This window comes from Haemaphysalis longicornis, unplaced genomic scaffold (assembly GCF_048455015.1).
Source record: "Haemaphysalis longicornis isolate Haplotype H1 unplaced genomic scaffold, Haemaphysalis longicornis Haplotype H1 scaffold_12, whole genome shotgun sequence".
NCBI classification, from domain to species: Eukaryota; Metazoa; Arthropoda; class Arachnida; order Ixodida; family Ixodidae; genus Haemaphysalis; species Haemaphysalis longicornis.
The window spans coordinates 102,058,574-102,067,230 of NW_027526225.1; positions in this window are offsets into that span (position 1 = coordinate 102,058,574).

The following is an 8,657-nucleotide window of genomic DNA, read 5'->3' on the forward strand; positions in this document are numbered from 1 at the left end:
TTCGCTGATTCGCCACAAGATGGGGCCGCGGGATGAACCGGGCCGGGAGCGGGCTATCGGGGCAACAAGTCAACTCGAGAGCGGACGATTCGTGGCTGTCAAGGCCTCCCCCTCTGATGCCTGTTCACTTCGCTCCGGCTTCTTGGGTTGCTTCAGTTCGCCTAGGCGCCGTGACAAAGCTTTCTGCTTGGCGCTGAACAACTCTTCAGTACAGGCAGCTTTTTAAAACGGTGCCAGCGCGCAGGGTGCGCACATTTTTTTTTATTTCGTCACTTCGCTGTTGTTAAATTTTTGTGTTGTGTTTGTTTCTATTTTTTCGAAATTATGTTCGATCAATTATTTCAATCTACTCAATTAAAACAAACACGGGTGGTTTTCCGCCAGTTGTGCATTTTTTGTGGAAATGCAGGGTGTTACACGGTCCTGGCTGTGGGTGCACTCGGCAAGCAATGGTAGGCATGGGAAGATTTTTATTTCGTAATAAAGTAAAAATACTAAGAACGACACTCACGCAGCCGTTGTTATTAATAACATAAATTGCGATTAACAATTTTAGCGGGAAAAAGTTCTTATGTAGGACATTCCGGACAAGGACATGAGCTGTCCTTGCCCGTCTCGTCCTGCGTCCGAGAATTTTCGGGCTTGAAGTTGCTGATCATGCATTACCAATTAGCTAGCTCAAACCCATTCTTTGATAAAGTGCGACATTCGCGAAAGTATGGTTCGCATTAAACCTGCAGCCGTCCATGCCCTGCCTGATTAAAAAGAAGTACTTTTGTTTGAACATGCAAACGCCAAACCCATCAATAACTACATGTTTGATTTATTTGTGTGCGTGGCGCGTCCAAGACGAACGGCAGTAAACTATCTTCAAAGCTATATCGACGCTATCAATGCTCGCCGACAGAAGTTATATTTACTAAGTTTTTTTTTTTTTTTTTTTTGCGTACGCTCGAGACGAATCTCGCTTCGAGGACATAGCCGTGCCAGCGTATTGCGAGAGTTCCAATTTGCATTTCCTTCAAACTGCGCGACTTGGTTGAATGTTTTAGCGGCTGTAATGATGCGCGATGCGCGGCAAACACGCTGCGAGAGGGACATTGGAGGCAAACAAAAAAATATATATATGGTACAAATACAAAAACGATATAACGCGGAATTGTTTGCTGGGGTATTGCGCGAACCATTTCCGTCTGCGGGTCATCTGAGATGATGCCTGACAACGCCGGTCATTAGTAAAAGCTTTAGTGAAAACGAACAGGCTAATTTTAACCGTTTTAAAATTAGCCCAATACTTTTTCTTTGTGCCAATACACGTTTCTGCGACAACAATTATAGCGTGTGAAAGTTTCAGTTAGTCTTCGCCCTAGTTTCATTTGTACAAATCAGAAAACAAAACCCGCCCATCTGCCGTCTGCATTGTAGCCGATTTAGGCATGCATGTTTTGCGGAACCAACAAACGTCAAGCGCTTTTCTTATCTATTACTTTCTTCTAAATTTTTGAATTCCACACCACTTCAATATTAGTCCGAATAAAATCTGCCGAGCACGATGTTTGTCGCTGTTTATTATTATTATTTTTGAATCCCTGTATAGTTCGTCAGAGATTCTTAGCAGACTTACCTGATGACAACTTTTTTTTGTTGGCCCTAATGAGTAAAAAATGACCGGGCCATCTCCACTAACACGAAACCTGGGGAGGGGCGAAGCATGCACTGTATACATGTATTCAACGATTGTAAGTCTCTCTTAGCACACAGCGCCAGACATCCCAATTACGAAGACGGTGGAGAAGGGAAATTGGAAACGTAGAACTGCAAATTTTAAGACTAAAGCGACTACGTCGCGGAATTGGCGGTGAGATCTTTGAGTGGCGCCCCCTGGCTCTGACGTCGGCTTAGGGATTCGCGCCGCTGTCGTCTGCTACACTCCGCTTGTGAGGGGCAACAGTGCCTGGGCTAGAAATCGCCCGCTTCGTTGCTGTAGTGTGTTAAAAAGCGTATTTCTAGCGACTCAGTTATTTTCCCGGGTTCTGACGCATCTGAATAATTTGAAGCTGTATCCCCCACAAGTTTGCAACACACGAAGAGATAGAGAACAACTTTCTTCAGAGTATCGGTCAGAAGATCGTGTGTAACTCGTCCTTTCTTGCTTATTCGCGAGGATCAGCCATCAGAGCTTCTCGATAAGTATTCAAAATGCGTAGGCTTCCCTGCAGTATTTTTGAGATGCTCCTATGAAGACTCAACAGTCTAATACTACGTACCAAGCAGCGGCCTCTTTACGCTCATCGCACAGCAGGAAATAAAGCGGCTTTCTTCTGTTTCTTTCGTTGTTGTCTTGTATCGAATTAATGTTTCTTGCTTTTTTTTTCTGCCCCACGCATTACTTTTTCTGCGCCGTCACCAACTTCTTATTAGGAGGTTTCGGGATGTTTGGGAGCCTCACAAAGGTCGTGTGGATATTTCCTTCATTTTGTATGGCATACATTCCCTTCTTCACAAATTGGCTTTCATTACGGCTGCGTGCAAGATGGTGCATATCCGCAGCGCCGTGCTTTGTTTATTCACATGCAAATACAATGAGAAGGTTTGTGCTACGCCACCGCGATCGTGCCCTAAACAACGTGGTCCACAGTACTCGAAGGCGGCTTTCGTGCTCCGAATTTCTTTCGTAATCATATCGTTATCATAACGAACTGACTCTCAACTCGAACAATGATGACATGATTACGGTGTTGAAGGCATGATATACTCGCTAACTAACGTAATAAATGTTATTACACGACTCGAAACCGAAGAATTCCAAGTAGCTCTTTATTGCTTTTCAACCCTTCCAGGCGCGAAAAACATCCTATTCTACTCGGGATGGCGTTCTGTGATTTGAAGAAAATTACTTTTACTCTCTTGTCCTGGACTGAGGACCCGGCCCACTAACCAGATCAATTTAATTGTTAAACAAACTTTTCCCCTCCTTCCCTTACTCCTCCTCCTCCTCTTGAGTGCAGTTTTCCATAACGCATATCCGAATATCGGGAAGGTATGGCTGTGCAAAATTTTCCGAAATATCCCTCCAGGTCTTAACAAACATATATGTGTTACTATAAATTTAACGAAGACGTGACTAATTTTGCTCAATAAACCTCCATACTGGTTAGATGCCTGGTATAGAATCAGCACGCGCGTATATACACACTGGGTTATTTGGAACTCAACCTACAGTTTTTGCAGTCTATAGTGCATGTCGGCAAACTTTCATGCCTTGACAACGTAAAGTGATGTGACAAAACGTGTTCGAGCGTTCGGCAAGGTTGCAAAAACTGTTTTACCTTACATATGATTACCGGGAATCGTGATGCCTTCTGCCAAAGCCGACAGCCCTGAAGGCCTAGAATTTGTTTTGGTCTTCCATTTTCGCTGTTGTCGGTTATTAGCAGCTGACTGTTCCCTTTGTTCGAAACAGTGCGCAACTGAGAAGCTGACGCCCAGCTCTGACTCTTCGCGCTCCGCACAGGACCGGCTTCGCAAGGAATGGGGTGGCGCCGGCAATGTTTCTCCCGTAGCGGTATCCAAAACTATACTTTAATTGACACCATGAGCTAGTGTATGCGATTTTAAGCCTATTATTATGATAAAAAGTTACCCACACGCCAATTCTGGTGCGGACAAGCACCATACGTTGACCGAGCGCAAAGAAACAGCAGGGAGAGCGATCCTGAGTGAAGCAGACGACAAATGCGAGAATCCCTAAGCTGACGTCACGGAGGCGCGCTTCGCAGCGCCGCCTGTGTTCGCGCTCACCGCCAATAGGTGTAAACAAGGAAGCGCGAACGAAAAGCGAGTGTCCCGGTGTGTTGTTCTGCGACGCGTTTTTCCCACGTACAAACATTTCTAGCGCGAGGCGTTGGGAAACGAGTGTCCTGGTGTTTTAGTACCGCGACCACATGAGAATATGACGATGAAGGACGACGACAACATGAGCCGCCGACAGCCCGAGCCGCCAAGGTGCTTAAATCAACTTTATCAGCAGTCATTTTTAGCCTTGGCTGCTATCAAGGAGACAGGTCGGCCAGAAAACAAACAAGCGGAGGCGATAAATGCGCCGCGTCACGTTTCAACGGCCTGAAGCGCATCCACCGCGTCTACGGCCACTGTTGGCGAACGACAGCAGTATTGCCGGTATGGCGGGGTTCGAAACAGCAATCTGACATTCATACAAAGAAAATGTGATCACTGCAGCGCCCCTTATGAGAAGTGGCAGACCAAAATAGCTTGGTTGCCGTTTTCCACCACGCGTCGCCCCAGGATGAACCGGTCACGTGATTAAAGCACTGGGAAGGCTGGCGATTGGGGGAGAGTGGCCGAAGTAGAGGGAGAGGGCTTGGTTGGCCGGTCCGGGCTGATGCGTTTGGCATTGTAAAAATACAGGAGGCGATGGGGGAGGTGACGCCAACGAGAGGCGGAGGCCGCTCCTCCATTTCAAGCCGGGCGTAGGTGGCGCTGCTGACCGTAATGCGATGCTCGCTGCGCGCAGCGGGCTTTCGATTAGCCGTGCGCGATGCGCGCGGGCGTCCGAGTAATTTTTTGCAAGTAACGTGAATAAGCTTTATGGGCTAGTTGACATAACGTGAATAAGCTTTAGGGGCTAGTTGACATAGCCTAGAATTCAATATTAACGTGCGCCGCACATTTGAACGAGCACAGAGACAGTGAAAAACGATGTTGCGCACCATCAAGTTTGGTTGTTTTCCACTGTTCGTCCTCGTCCGAATGTGCAGCTCACGTAAGCGCGTTAAATCAATGAATTATAATTGAGCGTGACGATGATTGCCAGAAACAATTTTAACAGCCAAGTTATTTTTTGCTGGTCCAATACTTCTGCTGCGTACAATCTCAGCGTTAATAAAATCCTTTATTCATGGATGCGTGCAGTTCCGGGAGTACGGGGTGTACACCCACTCCTAAAAAAATGCGACTCGGATTCTGAACAAGCACAGGAAAGTACAGGAAATATTTATTGCACAAATATCATGGTAATTCAGTAAAGTAGAAATATATCAAGTTCACACATGCTTCTGTCAAATTAAAAATAGTATCAAAACATTGCACACCGACAGTAAATGCACATTAAAAACATTTCGCACCCACAGTGAGTTGCCTTGCACTAAGTAATTGTATAACTTTGAACTAAATAAAAAATCTAAAATGTTCCACCTCAAACTCACAGTGCAATATGCAGCTTAGAGCAGCCGTCGAAGTTTCAACATCTTCATTTTTTCTTTCTTCGCACTTCGCTTGCAGTTCTGGGACTTGAAAGTGGAGCCTAGTCAGCACATAAAACTTGATAATCTTGTTTGTCAGGGACATGCTGTGGTCAGGGCAGCCAACAAGGGTGAGCTTTGTTAACTGCAGGAATGAAACCAAATCCACGATGCTGTCACTTTTGACTTCTCTTACACTGAAGCAGTGGGTAAAAGTGTTCTCAAGAGAAGTGACGAGTGCATTTAGCTTGGCTGATGGATACAGCAGCCCTCCGCGGTCCACAGCAGCAGTGAGGGATGCTGCAGCTGGAGGTGACTCGTCTTTGGCTTGTAGGAGCTGCTGACTGCACTCTGCACATTTGGTGCATGCGATGCTCTTTCTTGCGACGTAGCCAGCTATGTAATATATTAGCCTGGAGTCGCTGGCTTGCACCACCATGGCAGCATGCTCGCTGCCGTGACCGCACTCGCTGAGCACTTCGTGTGCTTCTGCCAGGTTCCCTGCGTCTAGAAGCTCATCAAGCTTCCTCTGAGAGGTCACGTCCTTTGCACTGTCAGCCCCCAGCAGGCTCCTTAGCAGTCCTCGAGACACATTGCTTCCTGTTGGTGATTTTGCCAAATTTTGGAAGCTTAGTGTGTTAACTGTGATCAGGAACTGTGAGGCAGTGGGATGGTCATTGCTGCCACACATCTGTCGGACGATACCGAACAATCTCTCCAAAGGGTCTTGACACAAACGGCAGGTCATCACATAGCGGAAGTTCAGCTTCGTTGTCAAGTAGCGGAGAAGGTACAAGGTGCTTGTCAACGTAACACGAAGCCCCTCAGCTGTACTGCTGCTAAGGAAACCCTTTGAGCCAGCGGCTGCTTCCCATGCATCCAAGTAAGCCAAAAAGCTTTCAATGCACGCCTCGTGCTTCCCTCCAGGCCTGAGTGCACCCGAGCTGCACCTTGACGTCATTGCCTCAATGAGCTTCCTCATTCTGTCCACAAAGCAAACTGTTGCAGCCGTGCTTTCATGCTTTTCTTGAATGCTGTCATTATACAAGAAAAGGCCTCTAAGTGCTTCATCACTAAAAAGCCTAAACGCATAATTGACCCTCATCTTCTCAAAGCCACTCGGCCGCACGACCGATTTGTTGATGTGAGGCATGGCTTTGAGGGTCGTGTCATGCTTTTCATCCAGGTCCCGTGCGTGGTCAATCGGTTCAACGCTTGCACGGCCTTCCGGGAGTTCCACGCCACTTCCTACAAAAGTATTCCGCACACATTTCACTAGGTGTGGGAAGTCCGAGATGAAGTAAAGAAATCGTTCAGGGTCTGCAGGGTGCTGCCTTCTACATACAGTGTTTCCTTTTCTGCTGTGTATGCCGAACGAGTGCCACATGCTTTTGTTCCATGAAGCTCCATCAGTGGTGATGAAGTCTACGTGGAGCCCTGCATTTTCACACATGACCACAGCTTCAAGGATTATTTTGCTTAGAGTGCCTGCCTTGACATTGCTGTGAGACGCAAAAACTCCAATGATCTGGTGCCATGCTCCTGTAAAAGGCTGAAACATTACGACAAGGCCATGGTCGCATGTCATGGAACGCTCACTTTCAGGCGTGAACTTTCCGAGGTCTACAAAACCTTCGATGGTGCCGTTGGAGTCAACGCTCAAGTTCTCGGACAGCTTAATCTCGTCAATTAAGAGTCCGCCATGGCGCTGGAACGAGTCCATGGACTTTGTTTTTTCAGCAACAGCAGCAAATACCTTCTCGCTTAGGCCGAACCCGCTCCTGTAGTTCTTTAGGTATCGACGTAAGGATGTTCGAGAAGGCAAGGTCATTATCTGGTGTTTGCGTATGTGCTCATACAGCCGGGGGCTTTTCATGCACATAATCAAGCATTCCAGTGCCCACTCACTCTCGTACTTCATTCCTTTCGTGGATTTCCTCTTCGATGATGCAAAGCATGCCTTGACCTGCTGCTGTTGCTTTGCGGGTAGGGCCTTGATGGCTTCTTCAAACACTGCAGAATCAATCTGCATATTCCTTTGCTTCAGTTCCTTAATGCGGGACTTAGCTTGAAGGACACTCTGTCTGCTTCTTTTGACTTGTGCTGTTCGCAGCTTCAGCCTGTACGAAAGTGACCGAACACAAGTTTTCACCTTTCTCCTTCGGTAGGACGCCTGATTTAGGAGCAGTCTCCTCAGGTGTTTGCATTGTGGGCAAGCTTTCTCTGGTGCTTGAGCAACTCCACGACATGATGAACTGAAAGTTCTGCCACCACAAGTCTTCACTTTGCGCTTTGCGTTTGCCTCAAATTCTCCAGTTCTTCCAAATCCTGAGCATGAGATCATTGAGTCCACGTTGCGAAGCAGCTCTTCTGCCATTCCAACATCGGTTACGTGAACAGTTTTCACCTTTGTGGCTTGCACAAAAACCGTAGCTTGAAGTGTGCTCTCATTTGGTACCATGAGCACATACTTCTCAAAGTATATGTTCTCCCCTTCAAGTGCGCACACGCTAAACGCCGTGACGTCGTTAGCTCCAGCAATTAGGTGTCTAGCCCAGTAAGCGCTGGGAAGACCACACTTGCTCATGTCAGGAACTGCTGGCGAGATCAAAACAGGCAGTTCGTTGCAGTCGCTTCCTGCGCCGAGCGAGACAGTTGCTTCATCACACGCAGGCGCAGACACGCTCGGTTCTTGGCGCCGAATCTTTGTAGCAAGCCACAGGTTGACGTTCTCGATGTCCTTTTCTTCGGCGCTTTTTTGGAAAGGTACGCAGGGACATTGGGGAATATGGTTGGTACCGCGTCTGCTTTCAGCAGTGGTCGCTCTCGGGGTATCTCCACAGTTTCTCCCTTTATCACGTGCGTGAAGCAACGGTCAATATACTGCTCGTCGAAATGATGTTCGCACAGCGCCGACCTCGCGTCCAAAGATTTGTCGGCACGGGGGACGGCTCGTCGCCAAGCTTCAAAGCGCACAGGGTCCTTCGGCACAGAAAAAAGAGACACATGCTGACCCGACTGCCTCGACGACACGTAGCCTGACGCACAGCCAGGCGCAAAACAGTGAGTCTGCCTCGCTTTCTTCACGGTGGAGCTCATCGGTCCGGCAGAGTTCGGAATTCACATTTGAGAAGTCACCGCTGAAACACAGCTCGAAAAAAACGAGGCAAAACAACCGCTGTCATGAAGAAAAAGAGCCACTCTCCGACGCAACGCAAAACTCCGTACACTTCCACAATGCCACAACCACGATACACGAGAGAGACGAGAGCACGAGAGACCGCGGCCGCGCCAACCACACGATCACATCGACAAGCTGGCAGCAGCGCCACAGCGGCCTTCGCGGCAGCGGCTTGAAACGGAGGATCGTGGTTTCTCGGCGGGCCGCCATTATTC